This window comes from Bos grunniens, chromosome 17, assembly GCF_055505025.1.
Source record: "Bos grunniens cultivar Pamir isolate PY7600 chromosome 17, Bosgru_T2T1.0, whole genome shotgun sequence".
NCBI lineage: Eukaryota > Metazoa > Chordata > Mammalia > Artiodactyla > Bovidae > Bos > Bos grunniens.
This window is the reverse complement of record NC_141181.1, coordinates 71,775,303-71,802,355: the sequence shown is the minus strand read 5'-3', so window position 1 is coordinate 71,802,355 and position 27,053 is coordinate 71,775,303. Positions and strand designations below refer to the sequence as shown.

The window sequence follows — 27,053 nt, the reverse complement described above, 5'->3', positions numbered from 1 at the left end:
GGCGTCCTTCCGTTCTCCGGAAGGAGAGGAGACACTGAGGCCTCCCCGGTCAGATCTTAGAAGCCCAGGCATAATTAGTAAGCATGGTGGGTTCCGTGCTCCAGATGGAGACTCAGCCAGAGTGAAAGAGAGAGCGACATGGGGAGACCAGTATTTCGAGAAACTGATCCCCATTCTTTATTTTCCATGGTCTACTTTTATACACTGAGATGTTATGCAAAAGTCACACGGGGTCAGCAGTCCTGACTTTTATCAAAGTCAGGTGCTTCATACAAATGTATACAGAGGTCTTAGGGGTGTTACATCATCTTCTGGCCAGGGGGCCTGCTGACAATTTATGACCCTCTCCTTGTGACAGCAGTCAGTCAACCAGGACACTTATTTCTCCTGGGGTGGTTATTCTTAAAACAGACGCCACCCAAATAAAGTTACATTCCTACAGGGTGAGGGTGTAGTGGGTTTTAGTTAAGGAAAGAATTTACTTAGCCTAAGGTCTAACGTGATTAATATCAAAGGTTAATACTTATTCCTTCTATATATTCATTAATGTGTGTAAGGGCAGGGGATGTGGAGACGTAGCAACAAACATTGGCTCAACAAATGAAAAACCCTTCACCAACACAATTTCTAATCAATCTTTTGACTGCTCAAAGGAATCTGTATTTAGACAGTTTAGAACATCTCCTGCCTCTCACAGTTGGGAGGCTCTGAACAGTCACACGTGGCCAGAAAAACCTATTCAGGCAGGCTAGAGGATTTCCAAAGGAGTTTGTAGGTTGAAACACTGTCACACCCAAGAATTATTAACTGGAGCTGTAAGCTAACTCTTTTTTCAGAGAGGTAGTGGGGGACAGCCCCCCGTAAAGTCAGAGGTGTAGGTGAAAGCACAAAGCAGAAAGTAGGCAGACTCTGGTTTTGGGGGTAGATTGCTCGAGAATTTCCAGGGAGACTCCTGAGGCTTGATCCCGCCTTTGCGTATGCCAAGCCTCCTTCCTCATGACCTTTGTCATGGGTGGAGTTCCTCACTGGCTCCCGGCAGTGATAGAATTCTAGTTGAGCTATTCCAGATCCTGAAAGATGATGCTGTGGAAAGTGCTGCACTCAATATGCAATATACAATATACACTCAATATGCAATATGCCGGCTCCCGGCAGCTGACCATCAGAGACATGCAGATCACAGTCATAGTGGCCAACGTGAAAAGATGCTGAGCACTGCTGACCGTCAGAGACACGCAGATCACAGTCATAGTGAAGCATCACCTCACACCCGTCAGGATGGCTGTCGTCAAAGACAACAGCATCAAAAACAACAAACGCTGGTAAGCACGCAGAGAAATGGGAGCCCTGGGACACTGCTGCTGGTCATGCAGCTCGGTGTAGCCATTGTGGAAAACAGTATGGAGATCCCTCAGAACGCTAAAAGCAGAACTACGCTACGATCCAGCAACGCCACTCCTGGCTCGTCCACGAAGAGGATGAAAATGCTAATTCAAAAATACACATACACCCCAATGTTTATAGCAGCGTTATTTACAACAGAAAAGATACGGAAGCAACGTGGTGTCTATCAACAGACGAATGGATAAAGAAGGCGTGGTGCGTGTGTGTGTGTATAAAATAGTACATTACTCAGCCATAAAAAGAATGAAACTCTGCCATCCGCGACAGTGTGTCTGGACCTAGAGAGTATTATGCTTAGTGAAATGGCTCAGGCAGAAAAAGACAACTAGGCTATGTTGTCACTTACAGGTAAAGTCTAAAAAACAAAGAAATGTATATAATGAACCAGAAGCAGACTCCCAGGTGTGGAGAACAAGCTGTGGCTACCAACGGGAGGAGGGAAGGGGAGCGGGGGAGACAGGGTCTCGAACTAAGAGACGCAGAATACTACGCTACGCATACAACGTGAGGAACAAAGGCGTGCCATACAGCACCAAGAAACACATTCGTTATCTTGTAATAACTGTAAACGGAGTGTGATGTACAAGAATACTGAATCACCATGTCGTATACCTGAAAGTGAAGTCGCTCAGTCGTGTCCGACTCTTCTCAACCCCATGGACTGCAGCCTACCAGGCTCCTCTGCCCGTGGGATTTTCCAGGCAAGAGCACTGGAGTGGGGTGCCACTGCCTTCTCCAAAACTAACGTTATAAATCAACCACACTGCAATTTTAAAAAGTCAAATACTACAAACGACTGTACCAGGACCCTTACAGAGTTTCTGTTTGAGGCTAACAGAGCTTCAGAAAGAGACAGCGGGGACGCTGCACAGCGCTGGGAATGTACTCAGTGCCACTCAACTGGATAGCTTAAGATGGTTAAGATGGCAACTTTTATGTCATATATGTTTACCACAATTATTAAAAATTACGAATGTCATACTGCAAAACTCACCGAATTATACACTTTAAATGGATGGATCTATGATAAGTGAATTGTATTTCAATGAAACTGCTTAAAAACTTTAAAAAGGAGTATACTCTAAGAATGTGAATTCTAATGGCTTCCCTGGTGGCCCAGTGGTTAAGGAATCTGCCTTGCAACACAAGGGACAATCCCTGGTCGGGGAAGATCCCCCATGCCACGGAGCCACTGCACCCGCGCGCCCCTGCTGCTGATGCCGTCGTGCCCTTCGAGCCGGTGCTCCTCGACAAGAGAAGCCACCGCAGGAGAAGCCCGCACACCGCAACGAGGAGCAGCCCCCACCTGCCACCGCTAGGCACGGCTAGAGAAAGCCTGCTGACAGCAACGGAGACTCACCGCAGCCGAGAAACAAATAGATCTTAAAAGAGAAAAGTATTCAATCCAACTGATTGGGGCAACTATTTCTCCCCAGGGGCAGCTATTTTGTGTTTCTCCTTCTAGAAACAGTCCAGACATAAACAAGTATATTTTTAAATCATGTCTTTTTCTTTTTAATGCAGATTAAAAGAAAGTGACACTCTGTTCAGGACTCTGCTTTCTTTCACTTACTGACATATCTCAGATTGCTGCGTATCAGCACACACAGATCTACTTCATTCTCTTCCACTTCTGCATAGAACTCCCACTGCAGAGGATTATCACGATTTGTTTAACGAGTTCCCTCCATGTTCACAGTTTGACGGTTTCTAGCCTTTTCCTATGGCAAACAGTTGCAGGAAGCATCCTTGCACTTACAGCTTTAGACACAGGCATGAATATGTCATCAACAGGATAAATTCCTAGCTCTGGTATTACAGGTTCAAAAGGTTAATGCATGTTAAATATTAACATTGCGAAATCGATTTTTCTATGGAGTCTACCAATTTATACTGCTACCAAGAATTCATTCATTCATTTTTTTCCATTCAACCAGTATTTGAGTGGCTACTGTGTGCCAGGCATTTTTTTAGGCTCTGGGAACATAGCAATGCGTGACAACAATAACAAAACAAAATCCATTCCCTAAGAGAGCTTGCAGAGGCAGAGGGAAAACCAAAAAGTAAAATATATCGTATTTCAGGTGGTAGGAAATGCTGTGGCTAAAGTAAGGCAGAGAAAGGAGCACTGGTCAGGGCTCAGCCCAGTCCAGTTGCTCAGTCGTGTCCGACTCTCTGTGACCCCGTGGCCTGCGGCCCGCCAGGCCTCCCTGTCCATCACCCACTCCCGGAGTCCACCCAAACACATGTCCATTGAGTTGGTGATGCCATCTGGCCATCTCATCCTCTGTCACCCGCTTCTCCTGCTTTCCATCTTTCCCAGCATCAGGGTCTTTTCAAATGAGTCAGCTCTTCACATCAGAAGGCCAAAGTATAGGAGTTTCAGCTTCAGCATCAGTCCTTCCAATGAATATTCAGAAGCGATTTCCTTTAGGATTGACTGGATCTCCTTGTAGTCCAAGGGACTCTCAAGAGTTTTCTCCAACACCACAGTTCAAAAGCATCGATTTTTCGGCCAGGGTGTGTGGGTGTGGATTAGTCGCTTAGTCGTGTCCAACTCTTTATGACCCCATGAACTGTAGCCAGTCAGGCTCCTCTATCCGTGGGATTCCCCAGGCAAGAATACTGGAGTGGACTGTCAGTCCCTTCTCCAGAGGATCTTCCTGACCCAGGGATCGAACCCAGGTATCCTTCATTGCAGGCAGATTCTTTACTATCTGAGCTACAGGGAATATCTTGGCCAGGGTAGGGGTTGGCAATTGAAATAAGATGGTCAGGGTAGGAGAATTCCAAGCCTCAGTTTCCTATCTGTAACAGGGACAATAACAGTACTTATGAGATTAAGTCTGGTAGATAACAGTGACCATTTCACAAACAGAGATAATGTTACTATAAACAACGTTTCAGGTGAGAAAACCGTCGCCTAAGGAGGAGCAATTTGCCTAAGGTCCCAAGGAAAATGGGTGGCTCAGTCAGAACCAGAACCCAGTCTCCTGACCTTCCCTGCAGCCAACTTCTAAATATACCCAAGGGCCAACAGAACTAAGAAGCAATCCAGCTGGGGCTGCTCCCGGCACCACAGTTCAAACAGAAGAGTTCTCTGAGAACGTGATTTTCTGCATCAGCGTGAAGGGAGGGAAGATGTGAGAGCACATGAGGTCCTTCTTCAAGGAGAAGCAGGACAGCTTCACTGGGGCTCGAGGCTGAGCCTGCTGGGGTTTACTCACAAGACGTTCAGATCCAGGACGGTGCTCTCGGCCAAAGGCAACAAGCTTTCTGGCTGCTGCTGGCCCATCTGCTCTGATGAGACTCCTCCAAACCCTCATCTCCCATTGGTTTCATTCCAAGGAATCTCCTAGAGGAGAGATAAGCAGCAGTTAAATCACAGCTGTGGAAATAATAAGATCCGGATGGGCAGCTGTATCTGTTTGGCCGGGTGAGCGTTCCCAAGCCGGCCAAGTGCGCTGTGGTGGTCTCCCAGCTCACTCTGCGTGCGTGCTCGCCCGGGGGCCCCCTGCTCCACCCGCAGTCAGGCACTCACTGCTTCCCCGGGCCTTCTGCCTACACAGTGCCCGACCCCTGCCTGGGTTCCAACCTCCTTCAGCCCTGTCCTTTCTTCACGAAGGTCTCCTTCCCTCCACTCAGCTTAACCACTCCTTTAAAAGAAGATGCTTGCTAGTTAACACCATCAGTATGGTGCAGGATCTAGAAAAGTCAGCATTCTGGGCTTGACCCCTGTGGAGAAGTGCTTATATGAACCTGGACAAGTCATTACCTTTTCTGGGCCTCCATTTTTAAAAAGTAATTTTGCTTATTTATTTATTGGTTGTGCTGGGTCTCTGCTCCTGTGTGGGCTTTTCTCTAGTTGCAGAGAGCGGGGGCTACTCTCGCGATGTGGGGCCCAGGCTCAGTGGTTGCGGGTCTGGGCTCTGTGGACAGGCTCAGTGGTTGTGGCCCACGGGCTTAGCTGCTCCGCGGTATGCGGGATCTTTCCGGATCACGGATCAAACCCATGTCTCCTGCGTTGGCAGGCGGATTCCTTACCACTGAGCCACTAGGGAAGCCTCTGGGCCTCATTTTCTTTATGTAAAAATGCTGTATATTATATGGCATTTCAAGTACCACGAAGTTAATTATTCTGCAAAGGGCAGGGAGGGACCCCAGTGATCTACTTAGAGCAAAAGAATACACAGACAGGTAATGAGGCCAAAGGCAGAATTTTTCAGCTTGGAGGCACCAGAACCGCTAAATCCTGTCAAGAGGTGTGATGACAACCAATGTCAGCGTGTGAATGGCATCCAGTATCAAGTCTGGAGTTAGCCATAAAGGGAGTTCATACCTAGACAAGAGGCCTCAGTTTCAAATTTTATTCGTATACAGAGTAAGCTTCAATGCGCGGGAATATCCAGGCCAGATCTGGACCTACGCTGGCTGCTCTTGGAAAGGGAACCATGAGAAAGAAAGTGAGCACTGGCCCAGATCAGCAGCTTTTACTTTAACATCATGGTGATCAAGAAACTAGTTTCCTCTGCAAGGCTAAGAACAGGAAGCTTGAGAAACACTCAGTCCGTTAGAGAGACACTGAATTCAAATTTGGGAAAGTGATCTAGAAAGATTTCAAAAGATGTCAGGACTAAAAGCAAATGTATAGATGTTTCCATTTCTGTTTAAACTACGGCCAGTCACAAACAGGTGAAGGCTCTGCTGGGGTAATTTGAGAAAACATGAAAATCTTCGTGACTGTCAGTAATGTACGCCATCTTCTGAGGTCACATCCATAATCTCAAGTCTACGCACAGAGAGGGGCAGAGAAGAGCGTGCGCAACGGAGAGGCGAGATTCTGAATTCCAAAGTAACCTGAGTTACTACGTCACTGCTCCTGCCTAGAAAAATAATCTGGGCCCTGACTTCTCTTCTATACGCCCTACCTCTGGGTTGACAACAAACTCACAGGCTGCAGTCTGCAGCGCGGCGGACACTCAGGGCTGTGGACGCCGAGCCCAGCAGGCTGCTCAGATCTTGCCCCTACTGGATACCAGCAGACTCAGACTCCACGGTCAGCGGTGCCTCCTAGCAGAGAAACAGGAGGCCGCGGCACGGCTTTCAGGAAGCCTTCAGTGACTTTCCACTGAGCTGTGGGAAAATTCTGACAGCCGACTGTGGCTGGATCATAACCCAGAGGTCCTGACAACTCAAATCTTTGAAGATTCCTTTCATTCCTTTCCCAAAGGGGAATCTGGCAAACTCCGATTGGTTAATTCCGTTTGCCTTCTTCTCCTCAAGATGTAGGTGCAAAGTGGTGTGTGCTCTCTGCTGGCAAAAGGGTACCAGGGTAACAGCATCTGCGGTTGCACCAACTTATGTTTATCTAGTACTTCCTGCTGTCAGGCTCTGTGTATAGACTGTTTTCACTGAATCTTCACAACGACCCAGTGGGGGTGTTACTAGGAATATTCCTCATTTACAAATGAGAAAACCGAGGCCCAGGGCGGCTGATACCTCGCCTCCAGTCCCACAGCCTGGGCGTGAGGCAGGGAGATTTTAACGTAAGCACTGTGCCGAGCCTGTGCTCCTCTCCACCGTGCCGGACTGTGTCCAGCGCCAGTACAGACTCTCCGAGCTCAAAGGCACTTTAGAGATCGCAGACCGACCCGCAGCTTTTGCAGCTGAGAAAACAGGCCTGATGAGGGGATGGGGCATGCCTGGTAACAGAGCCGGGCGCTGAGGCAGGGCTCTCCGCTCCAAGGTCCAATGCCCTCTCTCTGCTGTATCATAGGCCGTGGGTTCTCTGATTCATCTTAAGGGTCTGGAGCTCGTTCACATCTTACTCTGTATTCTTTAGGGATTGGAGCTTTATATAAACATAAAAATACTTTCCTAGGCTTTCTTCATAATACACTGGCCTCTCAATTCTTCCCGCCCTTTTAAAGGGACTTCTTTTTTCTAGTATTAACTTGCCTCTCTTCTGCCTTCTCCTTGAAATCCCAAGAAAGTGAAAGCAACTTCCGACAGGTGCTTTTGTAAGAATCTTTGATATCTTTTAACTAAGTTTACCTTTTTTTTAACCAAAGTACCTTAAACACAGCTGAAAGTGAAAGTGAAGTCACTCAGTCTTGTCCGACTCTTTGCAACCCCATGGATTACAGCCTAAGAGGCTCCTCTGTCCATGGGATTTTCCAGGCAAGAATACTGGAGTGGGTTGCCATTTATAATTTCTAATTGTCAATCGTCCAGCAAGTGTTTCTGACCTCAGTGTCCTTCCCTGCCCCTCCCTCTCAAGAGGAGACCACCAAGGCTCGCCGTGTCGCTCAGCTTCTGCAGGTCGTGCTCAGGCCTCGCCCTGCCTCCTGTCATGGAGACAGTGTCCCCACTGCTCGCAGGTCATCGCGACACAATGACCGTGGCCCCATTCCTTCCCACTCCCTTCTTCGCCCAGACCAACAGATTATACCGAGGGGAGTGAGCGTGTGGAAGGAGCAACACGTGCTGGTGGAGTCTGGTCTTTGCAGTCAGACAAACCTTCACCCCTCTGGTCAAGTTCGTTGACTGAGCCGAGCCTCACACATCATGTGGATGGGGGCCCCACTTCAAGGTGACATGAGAATGGGTGGAAGGAGTGTGTAAAGGGCCCCCCAGCACACAACGGATGGGCCTGCCAGGTGGCGCTCGTGGTCAAGAACCCCGTCAATGCAGGAGACCTAAGAACCGTGGGTTCAACCCCGGGGTGGGGAAGAGCTTTTAGAGAAGGAAAGGCAACCCAATCCAGTATTCTTGCTGGAACCGCATGGACAGAGGAGCCCGGCAGGCTAGTCCGGGGGGTTGCAAAAGAGTCGGACATGACTGAAGCAACCTAGCAGCCGCACACAGCTGCCACTGTCCCCTCTCTCCCAGGTCCCTTTCCTCCCTTCACAAAAGATGTTCAAAACACCTTCATTAAAAAAAAGCCGTGTCTCACCCTCAAACAATAACCTGTTCTCTCTCCTTCCTGTCGCTCCAAGCAGATTCACACTTTATCCTCACTTTGGGCCCTTCTGTTCCCCTACTCAATTCACTTTGGCCACTATGCACTGAACTCCTACCAGGGACCAGCTCAGCCCATTTTAATACTTTCCCCAGTTCGATATACGCTTCAGAGCTGACGCCACTGCACCATTAACCGCCGCCCGGCACTCTGACCTCGGATGACCTGCTCCTTTCTGCATCTCCTCCAATTCCCCTGAACTTTCTCTCACCGCTCTCCACCTCTCATCTCCCTGCGCCCTGTCTCTGGGTGGTCTCTTCTATGCCCATGGATTCAGCAATCACTACATGCTTATTAGACCTCCGACTCTCACTCTCTCTAGTCCCAGTTCTAAAGCGTAGGCCCCAGACCCAAGTTTCCAACTGTTCACAGGGATCTGTCTTTGGAAGACCCATGAGCATCTACATTTCCAAATTTGCTTTTTCACTCATGGCTCCTGCTTCCTAAATGGTGTCATCATTAAGCCAAGGCTCAAGAAAGAAGCCTACTCATCTCGAATGTCCCTATCTTCCATACGCCATTTGAGTGAACACAAATCTCTTTGATTTTTATTTCCACAGTATCTTCTGAATTTAACCTCCCCACCTCCTTAGATCAGGGTCTGGCCATGTCTCAGCTTATGCTGCAGACTGGAAGCCTTTACTTCTAGTTATTCACCCTGCTCACCCTCTGCACAGATCCATGATTTATCTAATTAATAGATCTGAGCATATTAATCATCTTTTCTTAAAACTTCCATAGCAGTGACCAAGGGACATCCTGAATATTTATATTCCTAGCTCCCTATTAGAATGAAGGCACCTCGTTTTCAATTACCGTATCTTGCTGCAAATACATATACTTTCTAAAGTACATTAGTAATATGCACCCAAAAATATGCATCAAGAAAGGTTATCATGTGGAAGATGGTAGAGGAGAAAGACGTGTGCTCATCTCCTCCTGCAAGAGTTGCTGAACTAGCTGTCAAAACCATCGACAGGAGGATGCTGGAACCCCCCAAAAAAGAGACCCCACGTCCAAAGAAGAAGCTGTGGTGAGATGGTGGGAGGGGACAGTCATGATAAAAATCACACCCCACACCCACTGAGTGGGCGACCACAGACTGGAAAACAATAATTCCAAAGAAGTTCTCCCACTGCTGTGACAGCTCTGAACCCCACAGCAGGCTTCCCAGCCCGGGGATCCAACAAGGGGACTGGGGACCCCCAGGGAATCCGACCCTGAAGGCCAGCGGGATTTGACTGCAGGACGTCCACAGGACGGGGGGAAACAGACTCCAGTCTTGGAGGGCACAGACAAATCTTGCCCACACGGAGCCCCGGCAGAAAGGAGCGGCGACCTCACTGGAGGCTGAGCCAAATGACCTGCTGGCGTTGGAGGGCCTCCTGTGCAGGCGCAGGCCAACAGGAGCTCACGCGGCGGACAGGGCGCTGGCCGCAGCAGCCTGGGAAGGTCCCCTCTTGGCATAAGCCCTCTTGGAGTCGCCATTAACCTTACCATAGAGCCCTGCAGACCCCAGGGCTGGGTCTCTCAGGCCAAACAATGACCAGGGAGGGAGCACATTAGCAGATAATTGGATTAAAGCTTTACCGAGCAAGGCCCTGCCCACCAGAGCAAGACCCAGTTTTTCCCATTGCCAGTCCCTCCCATCAGGAAGCTTACAGAAGCCTCTTAGCCTCCTCCATCAGAGGGCAGACAGAAGAAGCAAGAAAAACCACAGTCCCACAGTGGCTAAAACAAAAACCCCAGTATAGAAAATTAATCAGGATGAAAAAGCAGAAAGTTATGTCCCAGATGAAGGAACAAGATAAAACTCCAGAAAAACAACTAAATGAAATGGAGATAGGCAACCTTCCAGAAAAGAATTCAGAATAATGATTGTGAAGATGATCCAGGATCTCGGGAAAACAATGGAGAAGATGCAGGAAACGTTTACCAAAGACCGAGAAGAGCTAAAGAACAAACACAGATGAACAATACTCTAGAAGGAATCAACAGCAGAATAACAGGCAGAAAAGGGATAAGTGACCAGGAAGACAGAATGGTGGACGTTACCACCACAGAGCAGAATACAGAAAAGAATGAAAACAAACGAAGACAGCCTAAGAGACCTCTGGGACAGCACTAAACGCGCCAACATTCGCACTACGGGGATCCCAGAAGGAGAACAGAAAGGCCCTGAAAAATATCTGAAGAGATAACAGCGGAAAAACTTTCCTAACACGGGAAAGGAAATGGTGAACCAAGCCCAGGAAGCACAGAGAGGCCCAGGCAGGGTGAGCCCAAGGAGGAGCACACTGAGACAGTCAGTGATCAAACCGACGAAGATTAAAGATGGGGATAAAAAGTTTTAAAAGAAACAAAGGGAAAATGGCAGATGACATACAAGGGAACTCCCATCAGGCCATCCGCGGGTTTCTCAGCAGAAGCTCTGCAAGTCAAAAGCGAATGGCACAACATATTTAAAGTGATGAAAGGGAAGAACCTACAACCAAGAATACTCTATCCAGCAGGACTCTCCTTCAGATTTGATGGAGACGTCAAAAGCTTTCCAGACGAGCAAAAGCTAAGAGAATTCAGCACGACCAAACCAGCTTACAACAAATACTAAAGGAACTTCTCTAGCCAGGAAACAACCTACAGAAAATAAACCCAAAACAATTATGAAACAGTAATGAGATCACATATATCCATAATCACCTTAAACACAAACGGGTTAAACACACCAACGAAAAGACACAGACTGGCTGGGTGAACGCAACGTGTGCACGCATACACTTTCACTTACACATCACCCTGCTTGACACCCCCCCAGTTCAGTTCAGTCGCTCAGTCGTGTCCGACTCTTTGCGACCCCATGAATGGCAGCACGCCAGGCCTCCCTGTCCATCACCAACTCCTGGAGTTCACTCAGACTCACGTCCATCGAGTCAGTGATGCCATCCAGCCATCTCATCCTCTGTCGTCCCCTTCTCCTCCTGCCCCCAATCCCTCCCAGCATCAGAGTCTTTTCCAATGAGTCAACTCTTCGCATGAGGTGGCCAAAGTACTGGAGTTTCAGCTTTACCATCATTCCTTCCAAAGAAATCCCAGGGCTGAGCTCCTTCAGAATGGACTGGTTGGACGTCCTTGTAGTCCAAGGGACTCTCAAGAGTCTTCTCCAACACCACAGTTCAAAAGCATCAATTCTTTGGCACTCAGCTTTCTTCACAGTCCAACTCTCACATCTGTACATGACCACTGGAAAAACCATAGCCTTGACTAGACAGACTTTTGTTGGCAAAGTAATGTCTCTACTTGTCAACATGCTATCTAGGTTGGTCATAACTTTCCTTCCAAGGAGTAAGCATCTTTTAATTTCATGGCTGCAGTCACCATCTGCAGTGATTTTGGAGCCCAAAAAAATAAAGTCTGACACTGTTTCCACTGTTTCCCCATCTATTTCCCACGAAGTGATGGGACCAGATGCCATGATCTTCGTTTTCTGAATGTTGAGCTTTAAGCCAACTTTTTCATTCTCCTCTTTCACCTTCATCAAGAGGCTTTTTAGTTCCTCTTCACTTTCTGACTTGTATGTCAAACTTATATGTAATTATTTTATATTGTTAGGTTAATCACGTTTCCATTATGGCTTGCAACTGTAGTTATTTTTTGTGTGACTGTTGGTTATGAAAACTGATAAACATCTTTTACTATTGTGATTATGCAACTGTTACATAATACTATTGTATCATGATTGGTCAACAGAAAAATAATATAACTCTAGATCACCAAAACTACCCTTTAATATAAAAACTTGTAATTATTTTTTAAAATCCTGCATAACAGAATTATTTGGTATTTTTTGAAAAATACACATGCCCAGGTACTGCTTTTTTCACCAGAGCTCCAGATGTGTTTCTAATGAGCAGCCATGTTTAAAAACAACGGGACTATATGACGATCTTTTACTTTTATCCTGTTTGTCCCACTTCTTCCACTTCATATTCAGTGCTCCCATTTCATTTAGTTTATGTTTTCCAATTTTCCATCTTTTTTTTTTGGTGTTCTTTCTCAAGTCTTTAGTAGAAAAACTTTTGTGTGTGTATAAATATATATATGTATAATATATATGTTTTAGAAAACTTACAAATTGTTGCCTAACTAAAAAAATTATGACATTTTGATTCCATTTGTTTGACTTAGTAGGAATAGAATGCTAGATTTCTAATGTAAAAAAATAGGCAACAAGCCACAAAGGTTTACTGTACAGCTCAGGGAGCTATCGTCAATATCTTGTAATAACCTATAATGGAAAATAACTTCAAAAATAATGTATGTATATATGTACCACTGAATCACCCTGCTGTGCACCTGGAACATTGTACGTCAACTGTATGTCAATAAAATAAAGAAAAAGAGAAAGGTTATTATATGAATACAAACCCAGTACCATGCCGTGTGCAGTAGAGAATATGAAAGGATATAAGGTGGTTCCTGTCCTCAAAGAGCTTTTACTCTTTTTGGAGAGACAAAACTAATTCAAGGCTATTAAGTGCCTAAGCGGAGATGCAAACTCTAAACGCCAGGGGAGCTCACGCGGAGAGGAGTGAGCGTAAGGCGGGGCTTTCTGGAGCGTAAGGCGGGGCTTCTGGAGCGTAAGGCGGGGCTTCTGGAGCGTAAGGCGGGGCTTCTGGAGCGTAAGGCGGAGCGTCTGGAGCGTAAGGCGGAGCGTCTGGTGGAGACCGCACGAGGAAAAAGGCTTCCCAAGGACCTGAAGGGAAGGTGAGGCGAGGTCGGCGAGGGAGCCACAGAAGGCACGGGCGCTCCGGGGCGGGAAGGGCAGAGTGTTTGCCCACAGAAAGAAGCCTGGGCCAGCGGCAATGGGAGGCGATGCTGGGGACCAGTGAGGCCATCCCGGAGAGAAGAGGTGAGTCAGAAAACAGAAGCCCTGGAAGGTCAAGGAAATAGGAGTCTGACCAGATAAAGTAGTAACTTTTTTGAGTGCTCTAACAATACAGAAACTGTCATATACAAAAACTATAATAATACTGCTGCTGCTGCTAAGGCGCTTCAGTCGCGTGCGACTGTGTGCGACCCCAAAGACGGCAGCCCACCAGGCTCCCCCGTCCCAGGGATTCTCCAGGCAAGAACACTGGAGTGGGTTGCCATTTCCTTCTCCAGTGCGTGAAAGTGAAAAGTGAAAGTGAAGTTGCTCAGTCGTGTCCAACTCTTAGTGACCCCTTGGACTGCAGCCTACCAGGCTCCTCCGTCCGTGGGATTTTCCAGGCAAGAGTACTGGAGTGGGGTGCCATTGCCTTCGCCATATAATAATACAGAAGCTACCTTTTGACACACACACACACACACACACACACTCTTTCAATGCAGCGGTGCTTTGACAGACACTACTACCCTCATTTAGCAGATGAAGAAAGTGAGACCTAGAGCCCTTCAGTAATGTGCTTGGGGCCACAGAGCTGTGTGCAAGTCCTGAGCACTATGCTGCTGCTGCTGCTGCTAAGTCGCTTCAGTCGTGTCCGACTCTGTGCGACCCCAAAGACGGCAGCCCACCAGGCTCCCCCGTCCCTGGGATTCTCCAGGCATAAACACTAGAGTGGGTTGCCGTTTCCTCCTCCAATGCATGAAAGTGAAAAGTGAAAGTGAAGTCGCTCAGTCGTGTCCGACTCTTAGCGACCCCATGGACTGCAGCCCACCAGGCTCCCCCGTCCATGGGATTTTCCAGGCAAGGGTAATGGAGTCAAAGGCAAAGAAGATCACTCCTGCTTTCAGAGAGCTCAGTGTCCAGAGATGGGCGCCAATGAATATCTCAGAAGCAGTCACTCACACAGCCATGTGTCGGGTGCTGTAACAAATACATAAGGATGTGGGAGTAAAAGTATCAGATTAAAGCAAAAGGCTCTGTCAGACAAAAGCACCAGAATCGGAGAAATTAGGAAATCAGCCTCCTGGCGAGGACAGTCACCCAGGCAGAAGCCCGCAAGTAAAGCAGTGATGGTGGATGCAGTAAGACCGGAAAAGAGGCAGAAGACAGAACATTCTAGATTTCTAATTCTAGAAACGATTAATGTAAGAGAATCAGACACGTTTTTACGCCTGGAAGCCCGAGAGGAGGACGTTAGTGAGAGGCGATGGGTTCATTTGACGGCGACACTGAGTTGAAGACAAAGCAGGGCTGGAGAACGTGACAGGCCTTAGCACAGGAAGATGTGTTTGAAAAGCATTTTATTTCCTCTTGGCTGTACTGGGTCTTTGTTGCGGCGAGGGCTTTCCTCTGGAGTTGGCGAGCAGGGGCTGCTCTCTAGCCGTGGTGCTCAGGCCTCGCGTGGTAGCAGCCTCTCTTGCTGTGGAGCCGGGCCCCCGGCTGCGCAGGCTTCAGCAGCTGCAGCTCCCGGGCTCTAAGGCACAGGCTCAGCAGCTGCGGCCCTCGATTCGGTTGCTCTGCGGCATGTGGGATCTTCCCAGATCAGGGATCAAACCCGTGTCTCCTGCATTGGCAGGCAGATTCCTTACCACTGAGCCGCTAGGGAAACCCAATATACTAAGACTTGGAAACAAGATTTTTTTTTAACATTGTTAGCACGCAGCCCCGAGTTGTACATAACAAAAGAATTTCAAATATTTTAATAAACTCTCTGCCAGTAGGATGGCCTCTGTGTTTTAATTTTCTCCTCACATTTTGCTAGTCTCTATTATCAATTCTGTCTTGCATCATCCTTTCTACAGAAATGAGGTAGAACATAACAAAGCTGAAACACACAAGAATTTATCTATCCAAAACCGATTCCAAAAACGCTGTGTTTGCTCATCACTTCTCTGAAACTCTTCTGTCAGAGTTGCATTCATGGTCAGTCTACAATCCAGACTTCACCATCACACTCTGTTAAAACCTCCAACCTCAACATCCAATAATTTAGCTCTTGATGTTTTTTCAAAAATAAAATCCACTCTCAAAAGAAAAAAAAAAAAAAAAAAAAACACCTTATCAGCACTAAAGTTGTTCCAGAAGCTGTGACCCAGGCAACATCCCCAGGGCCTTTCCCAATATTCCAAGGAATGGCTCCATCGCCGTGGGGAAGGGATATCCCTCCCGAGAGTGGGGCATCATACTGCTGATTATTTCACAGACCCGGTTTTCATTTAACTCTTGAAGCAGCCATAGAAGCAAGTATTATCGTCTTATGCTGCTGCTGCTGCTGCTAAGTCACTTCAGTCGTGTCCAACTCTGTGCGACCCCATAGACTGCAGCCTACCAGGCTCCTCCATCCATGGGACTTTCCAGGCAAGAGTACTGGAGTGGGGTGCCATGCCTTCTCCGTCATCTTATGCTAAAGAAGAGTAAAAGAAGGTGCAGACAGGAACAGAGACGCAGGCATGCAGAACAGACTCTGGACACGACGGGGGAAGGAGAGGGTGAGACAACCGAGAGCGCAGCATTGGAACACACACACGGCCACGCACGACACAGCTGGTGACGGGGAGCTGCTGTGGGACACGGGCGCAGCCCCGCGCTCTGCGGCACCCGGAGGGGTGGGAGGCGGCGGGGGGAGGCTCAAGAGGGAGTGGGCACGTGCAATTACGGCGGACTCACGCTGCTGAAGAGAGTATCGCAAAGCAGACGCCAACCCAATATTGTAAAGCAATTATCCTCCAATTAAAAATAAACTTTTAAAAAAATTAAAAAGAAGGTTCAGAAAAGTTACTTTCTCAAGGTTATAAAACTAATACACAGCAGAGTTGGGAATTTTAAAACATGATTTCACCACCGTACCACGCTGCTTTTGATAAAATGACCCAATGTATGGGGACGTTATTAAACAGCATCGTTACCATATCATCTTGTCTTGTATGGTCATGGTTGTAATAGTCTTTTAATTTCATTTATTTCCCCATCATTTTCTGTATCTACTGATTTGAGAAAACATAAACAACCAGCCATGAGAAGTCTGTAACAGATCTTGACTTAAGTCTACCTCATAAAAATATAGAACATTAGGAACAGAAATATCTTTAAGCCATCAGGCCTGTCTCCTGATAATATGGTTTTAAGTATGTTACAATCCAGGTCAACAAGCAAATAGTATTCCCCTCTCCTTAGGATAAAACCGGATTGTGTTCAGCTGAAGGTTCTCATGTATCTGCCAGCAGGGCTTGATTCATGAGCTCTCTGCTGAATACAGAAAGTTTTATTTATCCTCCTTTAAACTCTACTTCAACACTGGAACACCATACACATTTATATATAGGAGATATAGCAGATGATTATACTATCTTAAACTGGGTTGGAAGCCTGGCAGGCTTGAATTATTTAAGAGAAAAACATTTCCACTTGTCCTGCCAAACACATTGATCAATGTTCATTTAAGTGATGCAATCATCTCTTCTCATTTTGCAAGGTCTCTCTCTCTCTTCAGGTGACTAAGCAGTCTGCAATCTTCCTTCCTTTAGTTGGATAATTTTCAGGCTTGTCTTACCCTTCCGGTTTTTACAACTCCATGCATCTTCTCCTGTGAGTACAGTACAAGGTTTCCTGGCTAGAATCTTTCTTCAGCACATGTCTCTAGAACTCCGTCTTCCCGAACACTGGTCCAGTGCGGCTGTTTATCTTCGCTGGTGCCCCAGGCACGCCGGCTACTCTGTCACGCCACCCCTTTTCTGCTTGCAGTCCTGCTTTCCCCCCTTCTTGGATCGACCGTCCTGTGTCCTCCACATAGCCTTCTGGCTCAGACGCTTGTTCCCCCACCTCTGGATTGTGTGGCCCTTTTGGTAACGTTACCGCCCAACATGGTAAACACAGCTACCGTTTATTAAGCACTAAGCATGTGCTGTCTCTGGAGCCTCATGTCTGTAATACAAACCGCCCAGCTTTTCCTCCTCCCCTCTCACAACACTCCTGTGACACGGTGACACCCTCTGTGAAGAGTGTCACTTGGAGGCCTGGCACACAGCAGGCACTCGATAAACAGGTACCATTATTAGATTAGGAGAAAGAGCACCACAGGACTTACCCACGTTTGACCCCAGTGCCTGGCCCAGTTGTCTGGCTCACTCAATACACATTTACAAATCTAACCAATGAAGAGAATAAATGGTAAATGTCTGTATGATCCTTGAGAGACAAGCTGTGCAGATTGCCGTGGACAGCTAAAACTTAACTCTTTGGAGTCTAGACAGGAAAATCACCCAGTTAAGTCAACAGAGATGGGGCTGGGGAGCCCAGAAGCACTGCCTGGAGGTTCAGAAGGACGCATGGTCTCACGTTCAGGAAGCTCTTGCTGGCTCGTGACGGAAGAGGCTGATGTGGAAATGGCCTCCTGCGGCACTCTCCGGGCACAAGCCAGCACCAGTTTGGCTCCCAGAGGCAGAGGGCATGGTCAAATCAACTCCCTTGACCAGGGAGAAACTTAGGGCTGTAAGAAGCCTCCTGATGATGAAGGGGGTTCTTCATGTCTTAGAGAATGGAAGCCTAGACCTGCCATGCACACACAGACCCAAAGGTGCGCCTCTGGGGCGCCGGGATCTGGCGGTGGCAGGGAGTGGTCTGTGCTGGAGTCTGTCAACAGCTAGCAGGGCCCAGCGAGCAGAATGAGACTCAAGCCCTTGGCAGTGCTAGGTTTAAAAGGAGGCATGCCAGAAAGAGATTGGATCCAAGAAACAAAACCTAAATTCAGTTACTGAACTGGAGTGCAAACGTGTTTAATGCCCCAACCATAGCAGACTAGTTATTTGACTTCGGACATTAATTATTCAGGCAGGGCTAGCAGCAAGGTTGAAATCTAAAGTGGGACTCAGATCCCAGGACTAAGGACAGAATTTGCCACCGGGAAAGCCGTTGGGGAAGCCAAGAATCTGGCGCCTACTGCGATCCCACAAGCCCTTTGCAGTGGATAAGAAGCACACGGCACCGCCTCTCCAGCACAGTCTACCTGGCTTCAGCGCTGAGGACCTTTAGATACCGGTTGTCTGTGGATGGAACACAAGCCTGATTGGTCTGGATTAACAAATACCTTCCCACCCATGTTCACTCGCTTTGCCCTCGGGCTGCGTGCAGCTGCATGCAGGGTCTCTCAATCCCTACGCGGTGTTTCTGCCCTAACTGATCGGCAGACACAACCACTTTCAAGGTGACATCACTCTTCACAACCACAGGTTAGATGTTTCATCCTGATTCCGGGACCAAAATCCTATCCAGGCACTGTTAGGTCCCAGAATCTAGGTCCACACTGCTAGCAGTTAAAGTGCTCCTTTTCGATTAAAACCAACCAAGCCAAACAGATACACTCTGACAAACACGACCTTCCACTGCTGCCGCGAGCATTGCTAAACTCTTCCCATCACCTGGTTCTTCAGTAACAAACTCACCTTGAATTTCACTTCTTCAGAAACCAAACTGTCTTACTGGTCTACGGTCTGTTTGTGGCTCTTTGGATTTGATATCCCTAAGGGTTTTTTTGTTTGTTTGTTTTTTGGTTCACGTTAAAGCAATATGTTCAAGTCACGGACTATCTGGTCCAACTGCCCATCTGATGGCTGACTTTCTTCTACAACACTCCCACCAAGTGGCCATGGGGACCATGCTTGAACACTCAGAATGACTGAGAACTCACTGCCTACAGAGGCAGGCAATTTCATCTTTGAATCCCCTGCCGGAAGAACTGGGGCTGAAATGCACCTCCCTGTGTTTCTACTCGTTGACTCCATACTTAGGGCCATATGGAACAAATATAAACCTCTTACACACGGCCCCCTTCAGAGATCTGAACCAAGTGACAATATCATTCCTGTGTTTGTCTTGCTGGATAAATGTTCCCAGTGCCTTCAACCATTTGCTGCTATGAGATGGTCTCACCAGCGTCATCTCTCTCTTTTCTGGCTGTACTCAAAATGATCTATATGCCACACATATAGCCCAGAGCCAGACAGATTACAGGTGTATTCTGGACACTAACCCTCTCATAATGCAGCCTGAAGACTAAATCAGCTTTTCTGCAGCTACAACACTCAGTCGACTCACACTGAGTTTATGAACAGCTAAACACCCCTAAATGCCACACATATGGCTGCTAAGCTCACTGCATATTCATGTCACTGTTTTAGGGAGAGCAGGAAGTTGGAAGGAAGGTTCATTTAAGAAGGTTCATTTTACCACGCTGAAACTTCATGAAACTTGGGTCCCAAAAATTCAACCTAGGATTTTGCATTTCTAATAATGCATCAACCTGTGCTTAGGTTGCTGGCCCAAATGATTAGACACACTAATGATGGGTCATGGACTAGGTTTCAGCTTAGGCAAGTCAACTTTGATTTATTTCAGCTTCCCTCGGAATGCCGCCTTCTTCAAAGTTACTCGTCTTTTACATGTATGCTTTTGATTACCAGAAGAACTGGCAGAAAGAGTATACATGATTCAATACAAAGATACTATCACCACGGAAAAATACCCCAGAGATAAGCATCCAGTACATTAAGGATGGTATATTTATGATTTTCCATGGGAATATTATACCTGAACACTTTTTCCTTGATTACAAATATCTTGAAAAAATACTCCTGTGTAGATTTTCAAAGATATTTCCACTTCGCTTATTTGATTATTTCAATTCAAAGAAAGTAGAGTGGGTATTGTCATACTCATTTACAGATGCAGAAACAGAGCTAGAAAGGTCATGACCTGTCCTGGGGGAGAACCAGGATGGAACCCCAAGCCCTGGGATTTCTAGTCTGGTGCAGTTCCCCCTAGGCCATGGCGCTCTAACACAAGAGTGTCCTGCTCCTGGCCTCAGAGCACTGCTAGCCAAGGAGCGCTCCTCTAGCTGCCAGCCACACGTGCTCCACTTGCCCCTGCCATCTAGATTAAAAAAAAAGGTGGGGGGGCTCAGTGAAAAGCTGTCACAACACTTAAGAGAGCCCAAACTCTAGCCATCATAAAATGTATGAGAATTAGTCCCTTTAACTTTGGAGATCAGGAAGAGATATCAAGTAATTTATCTAAAGCTGCAGTCGCTTAATAGCAAAACCAGGATTAGAGCCTATTTATACACCCAATTCAACGCGCTTTCTTTATGCCACATTGTTTCTCAAGACGCACGTAGGCAGCTGTCTGTTACCTTGCATGCTAAGTCGTCTCAATCCTGTTTGACTCTTCGCAATCCTATGGACCGGAGCCAGACAGGCTCCTGTGTCCATGGGATTCTCCAGCCAAGAATACTGGAGTGGGTTTCCATGCCCTCCTCCGGGGGATCTTCCCGACCCAGGGATAGCAGCCGCATCTCTTACGTCTCCCGCGCTGGCAGGCGGGTTCTTTACCTCTAGCACCACCTGGAAGCCACAGGGATCTGTGTCTTACCTACAGCTAGGACACTTCTGAAGATGGGGCCTGCTGTGTGTTATCTACAACTCAGGCAAATGATGGCTAGAGATCCTGCCAAACTCCTAATCCAAGGGACTGTGGGTGAGGAGATAATCAAAGAGGGACTGACGATGACAGGTTGAACTTGCAACCTCCCAGTAAACAGAGTTACGTGAGGTAGCCCATGAAGGCAGACTTCTTCCCCTCAACAATACTGTTACAGAAGCTGCCCCAGGACTTGGAAGGATGTGTGCATCCATCCAGGACTTGGGTCAGAGATGTAAAGAGGTGTAAAGACAGCGGAAAAGGAGACAATTATGAGGCTGCCACAGCTACGGGTGGTCTTTTTAAAAAGCAGGCTAAATATTTAGCTACAAAAGGACCCTGTGACTATATAAACACTTATAAATATTTATATAGTGTTTAATTCACTTCAACAATCATTTGTTGAGCACCAATTATACACAAAGCGCTTTATTTCCAAAGGCATGTCATACTGCTATCCTCAAGAAACTTAATAGCTTCAATAATATGGAAACACAAGTGGGAACTTCAGCAACCCTGAGGAGCCAGGAAAGGATTTGTTGAAGAGGAGACACCCAAATTGAATCGTAAGGTCTGGATGGGAATTTTCCAGCTGAAGAAAAAGCTGAGCAAAGACAGAGGCATGGAACGGTGCAGCATCTGAGCAGCTAGAAGCAGTGGTCGGGGCTGCAGCCCAACGTGCGGGCAGGGAAGGGTTACAGCCCAGAACAAGGCCGAGGCAGAGGGCCTGACGCCGAGCATCCTGGGCTTTGGCCTAAACTAATGACGTGCCGCTCGAGAACAGATCACTCTGGGAACGAAGGCGAAGGAGGAATTTGAAGTTGGGAGGCAGGAAGACTGACCGTGCGTTGGTTCAAGTAATTCAGACAATGAGAGCCTGTGCATGGATGTATACGTAGCAATAGGAATGTATAAGATGTATCAGATAGGTCATATTCCAGAAAAAAATGAGGCTACTGAATGACGTTTCCTGAGGGGTGAGGTCTCCTGATTTAAATATTCATCTTAGGGTTTTTTCTCATACCTGACACTTCTGTCATCAGAGCTCCCTTCCGTCGGATCTCCCACTAAATGGAGGTGATCACTGCATTTTAGTGTTGGTCAGCTAACATTAACATGGACTATGAAAGTTTACTGAGGGTAAAGAAGGCCTTGCAGGGATGGGCAGGGCTAGTCATGAAGGCAGAAGCAATGGATTCGAAGCAAAAACAAGGAACAAAAGTTTAAGCTCCTCAAAAAGAGACAATGAAACTCCATCAGTTCAGCTCAGTTGCTCAGTCGTGTCTGACTCTTCGCGACCCCATGGACTGCGGCACACCAGGCCTCCCTGTCCATCACCAACTCCCGGAGCTTGCTCAAACTCATGTCCATTGAGTCGGTGATGCCATCCGACCATCTCATCCTCTGTCGTCCCCTTCTCCTCCTGCCCTCAATCTTCCCCAGCGTCAGGGTCTTTTCCAATGAGTCAGTTCTTTGCATCAGGTGGCCAAAGTATTGGAGCTTCAGCATGAGTCCTTCCAATGAATATTCAGGACTGATCTCCTTTAGGATGGACTGGTTGGATCTCCTTGCAGTCCAAGGGACTCTCAAGAGTCTTCTCCAACACCACAGTTCAAAAGCATCAATTCTTCTGCACTCAGCTTTCTTTATGGTCCAACTCTCACATCCATACATGACAGGAAAAACCATGAAAACTCCATATGTCACTGTATTGCCTGGGCTGGCCCTGCTCTGCTACAAAATCCATTTTCAGGCAACTTGGGTGCACTATGCCAAAACTCTTTCATGTGAGTCACTTAAGTCTACACAAGGATAGTAATATTAACAATAAAATACACCCTAGCAAAGAAGAAGAACTGTAATTTCTGAACTGAGGAGCACCATACAGGGACAAGCTAACCCAGACACTGGGCCTTTCGAAATCGTGTCCCTTAAGGCCTTTCCCTCTTGACTGACTACAAGTGAAACATTGGCGCCTGTATTTTTACTTCCAGTAAGTATCATGTTTAATTTGGAAATCTGACAAATACCAAGAGCTCCTGCCCCACAGTTCAGTTCAGTTCACTCGCTCAGTCGTGTCTGACTCTTTGTGACCCCGTGAATCGCAGCACGCCAGGCCTCCCTGTCCATCACCAACTCCCGGAGTTCACTCAGACTCACGCCCATCGAGTCAGTGATGCCATCCAGCCATCTCATCCTTGGTTGTCCCCTTCTCCTCCTGCCCCCAATCCCTCCCAGCATCAGAGTCTTTTCCAATGAGTCAACTCTTCGCATGAGGTGGCCAAAGTACTGGAGTTTCAGCTTTCTTTCCTTCCAAAGAAATCCCAGGGCTGATCTCCTTCAGAATGGACTGGTTGGATCTCCTTGCAGTCCAAGGGACTCTCAAGAGTCTTCTCCAACACCACAGTTTGAAAGCATCAATTCTTTGGTGCTCAGCCTTCTTCACAGTCCAACTCTCACATCCATACATGACCGCAGGAAAAACCATAGCCTTGACTGGATGAACCTTTGTTGGCAAAGTAATGTTTCTGCTTTTGAATATGCTATCTAGGTTGGTCATAACTTTTCTTCCAAGGAGTAAGCATCTTTTAATTTCATGGCTGCAGTCACCATCTGCAGTGATTTTTGAGCTCAAAAAAATAAAGTCTGACACTGTTTCCACTGTTTCCCCATCTATTTCCCATGAAGTGATGGGACCGGATGCCATGATCTTCGTTTTCTGAATGTTGAGCGTTAAGCCAGCTTTTTCACCCTCCACTTTCACTTTCATCAAGAGGCTTTTGAGTTCCTCTTCACTTTCTGCCATAAGGGTGGTGTCATCTGCATATCTGAGGTTATTGAAATTTCTCCCAGCAATCTTGATTCCAGCTTGTGCTTCTTCCAGCCCAGCGTTTCTCATGATGTGCTCTGCATAGAAGTTAAATAAGCAGGGTGATAATATACAGCCTTGACGTACTCCTTTTCCTATTTGGAACCAGTCTATTGTTCCATGTCCAGTTCTAACTGTTGCTTGCTGACCTGCATATCGGTTTCTCAAGAGGCAGGTCAGATGGTCTGGTATTCCCATCTCTTTCAGAATTTTCCACAGTTTATTGTGATCCACACAGTCAAAGGCTTTGGCATAGTCAGTAAAGCAGAAATAGATGTTTTTTGGTACTCTCTTGCTTTTTCGATGATCTAGTGGATGTTGGCAATTTGATCTCTGATTCCTCTGCCTTTTCTAAAACCAGCTTGAACATCTGGAAGTTCACTGTTCACGTATTGCTGAAGCCTGGCTTGGAGAATTTTGAGCATTACTTTACTAGCATGTGAGATGAATGCAATTGTGCGGTAGTTTGAGCATTCTTTGGCATTGCCTTTCTTTTGGATTGGAATGAAAACTGACCTTTTCCAGTCCTGTGGCCACTGCTGAGTTTTCCAAATGTGCTGGCATATTGAGTGCAGCACTTTCACAGCATCATCTTTCAGGATTTGAAATAGCTCCACTGGAATTCCATCACCTCCACTAGCTTTGTTTGTAGTGATGCTTCCTAAGGCCCACTTGACTTCACATTCCAGGATGTCTGGCTCTAGGTGAGTGATCACACCATCGTGATTATCTTGGTCGTGAAGATCTATTTTGTATAGTTCTTCTGTGTATTCTTGCCACCTCTTCTTAATATCTTCTGCTGCCCCACAGTTCACAGTAATCCTGAGAGAATCAAATGGGAGAAAAAGAGGCAAAAGCTTTTGTGTGCTGTAAAGTGCTAAACGAGGTCACAAGCAGCCCCTGTGGCTCACAGGAGAAAAGAGGTAGATGGGGTCTCCATGTCACGGCTTGTGCAAGGACTGCCCACCAGCGATGATCATAAAATCACTCAAGTCTTTCAAATGCTGATGAGCAGAGTCCACAGCACCTTAAGGGCCTCCCCTAAGAATTAAAATTAATGTACTCTATGAATTTAAAAGTAACACCTAAAACAAGGAGATACATCTTTAACAAATCAGCTCTTTCTATAAAACCAGCCTCTAGAATGAAACTCTGTCATAAACATGCACGTAAATAGATAAATTTATATGTGAGTAGATTGTTAGACTCATATTTTATTAGAATTAGAAAAGGCTTAGTTTCTACACACTGTATTCCCAGATTCCTTCCCTTCCCCATCTTTCTTACAACAGGAAGACTGAGGTCATGGTAGAAGCCAGACTAAACTACAAACTTCCTGACTCCTGGTATAAGGCTCCTTTTTCCTCTATAAAGTGACACTTCAAACAAAAAATATAACAAAACCCAGATTTTTAAAATGTTAGTATCACATGCTTCGAATCTTCGAAGAACTATACGTCAGCAAATGACCCCTATTGCATCCTTCCTGTTCATGCTGTATACAACTACTGAATTATCACACATCCATAAACCAAACCGTGTCGCCACAGAGAGCGCTGGTCTTCATAACAAGAGCCCCTCCCTGTAGTGTTTGCATGCAGTTAGAACCTTCAGGATTTGGCTGGATTTGCAAAGAGAACCAGGGCAGAGCCCATTATCTGCTTTACTCACTACCACAGGAGAATCTAGTCAAGCGTCTTATCATTTAGAATGAAAATTAATTGGGTAAATAAAAAAAAATTTAACATAATTTTCTTAATCCTTCTCAAATACATGTTTCATATTTGTGAAGCTCTGGTTTATAATGGCCTAGGGTGAGTGACCTGTCACCGAACAACAGGGCGAGATGGATTAAGCAATTTAACTGTAATAAGAGTTTCTCCTTCTGCTTCAAGGTCCAGCTCAAATGTCGTCACTTTAATGAATCTGTCCTTGATCCCTTCAGCATTAATTCCTCAGCAGTCATTTATTCAGTGCCAAAGCCCTGAAGATACAAAAGTAGATCAGATCCAGTTCCTGCCTAGAGCTCAGAAATAATTACATAACAGTGTTTGATAAATGCTCTAATAGAGGTATCCATAAAGGGTTAGTGGAGTCTAACTTCTCCTGGAGCAACTGGAGGAGACTTAACAGGAAGGGATATGTAAGCTTTGTCTTGGAGAATGCCTAAGAGGTCACAAAACAGAAGATGGCAGGTCGTTCTAAGCAGGAAGATAATAAAAGAGAGCGTATGAAGGATGTTACGATGTTCGTTTTAGAAGGACAGCCCAGGATAGACATCAGGGGTGAGGAGTTAAGTTAGAAGACTGGCAGTGATTCAAGCCAAACATGACATGATTGCAGGCACGAGGTGGGAGAGGGAAAGAGTTTAACAAAAGGCAGGAGATAAATTTAGCAGAACTTGATTGTATGGGAGCAAGAACATGGAGGAGCCGGGGATGACTCTCAAAGGCTTGGCAAATGAGTGGGCAGTGAGGCCATTAACTAAACTAGGAAATACCACAATAGAAGATAAGAGCAGGCGGAAGAAGGGAGGCTCAAATTCCTTCTGAGGCATTCTGAGTTGGCAATAAGGCCTCTACTTTGAGGTCTTGAATTATCTCCCTTTCTATGCCAGAAATCACCCTTTCCTGTGAGCTCCAAGGCATCGTGTGTTTTTCGAACCAAATTATTCAAATCTGCTGCGTTGGGACCTCCCTGGTGGTCCACTGGCTAAGACTGTGCTTCCAACACAGGGTGCTCCAGTTTGATCCAGGGCTTCCCAGACAGTGCTGGTAAAGAACCCACCTGCCAGGGCAGGAGACAGAAAACGCTCGGTAGGGAATCAATCCCTGGGTCGGGAAGATCCTCTGGAGGAGGAAATGGTAACCCACTCCAGTATCCTTGCCTGGAGAATCCCATGGACAGAGGAACCTGGCCGGCTACAGTCCATGGAGTACCACAGAGTCCGGCATCATCTGTCGAGCAAACCGCAACCAGCACAGGGAACTGGGTCCTGCTGGCCAGAAGCCGCAGCCAAGAGCTCAGGCGCTGCAACTAGAGACAGCCCGAGCTGCCACCCAAGACCCGGGGCAGCCAAATAAATGAGTCGTGGCTTGTTTGGTTTTTAATCTGCTGTATTTGCAGAATTGGTGCCTACCTGAAACCATGGGGAAAGGTGCCAGGTCTTACTGATATGCGCGAGGCCCTTGTCTAGGAGCCTTAGGCACTGCCAGCCCTCAAAGGCTGCATTCGTGAAAGGCGTCTCCATCAGATACTGGAAACTGCCCGTGAGCAGGCATCAAATCAACGCCCCAGACCTGCGCAAGGCGCTTCTGCAGCGTCTGTCCAGCCCCGCCCCACGGCACCCGCTCTGGGCCCCCCAT

The 27,053-nt window shown here is 46.9% G+C and overlaps 2 long non-coding RNA genes across 3 annotated transcripts; one reads left to right on the top strand and one right to left on the bottom strand.

Annotated features, from left to right (window-relative positions):
- Positions 1-2,893: 2,893 nt before the first annotated feature.
- Positions 2,894-4,759, bottom strand: LOC147355869 (uncharacterized). Its single transcript, XR_015144078.1, has 2 exons — positions 4,632-4,759; positions 2,894-4,212 (listed from the first exon to the last, which is right to left on the bottom strand). It is a non-coding gene; the product is annotated as an uncharacterized LOC147355869 (long non-coding RNA).
- An 8,344-nt stretch (positions 4,760-13,103) lies between these two features.
- Positions 13,104-16,260, top strand: LOC147355868 (uncharacterized). 2 transcript variants are annotated; one of them, XR_015144077.1, is made up of 2 exons: positions 13,104-13,334; positions 15,667-16,260. It is a non-coding gene; the product is annotated as an uncharacterized LOC147355868 (long non-coding RNA). The 2 variants fall into 2 exon arrangements; XR_015144076.1 differs by lacking the exon at positions 15,667-16,260 and adding an exon at positions 14,484-15,069.
- The last annotated feature ends 10,793 nt before the right edge of the window (positions 16,261-27,053 follow it).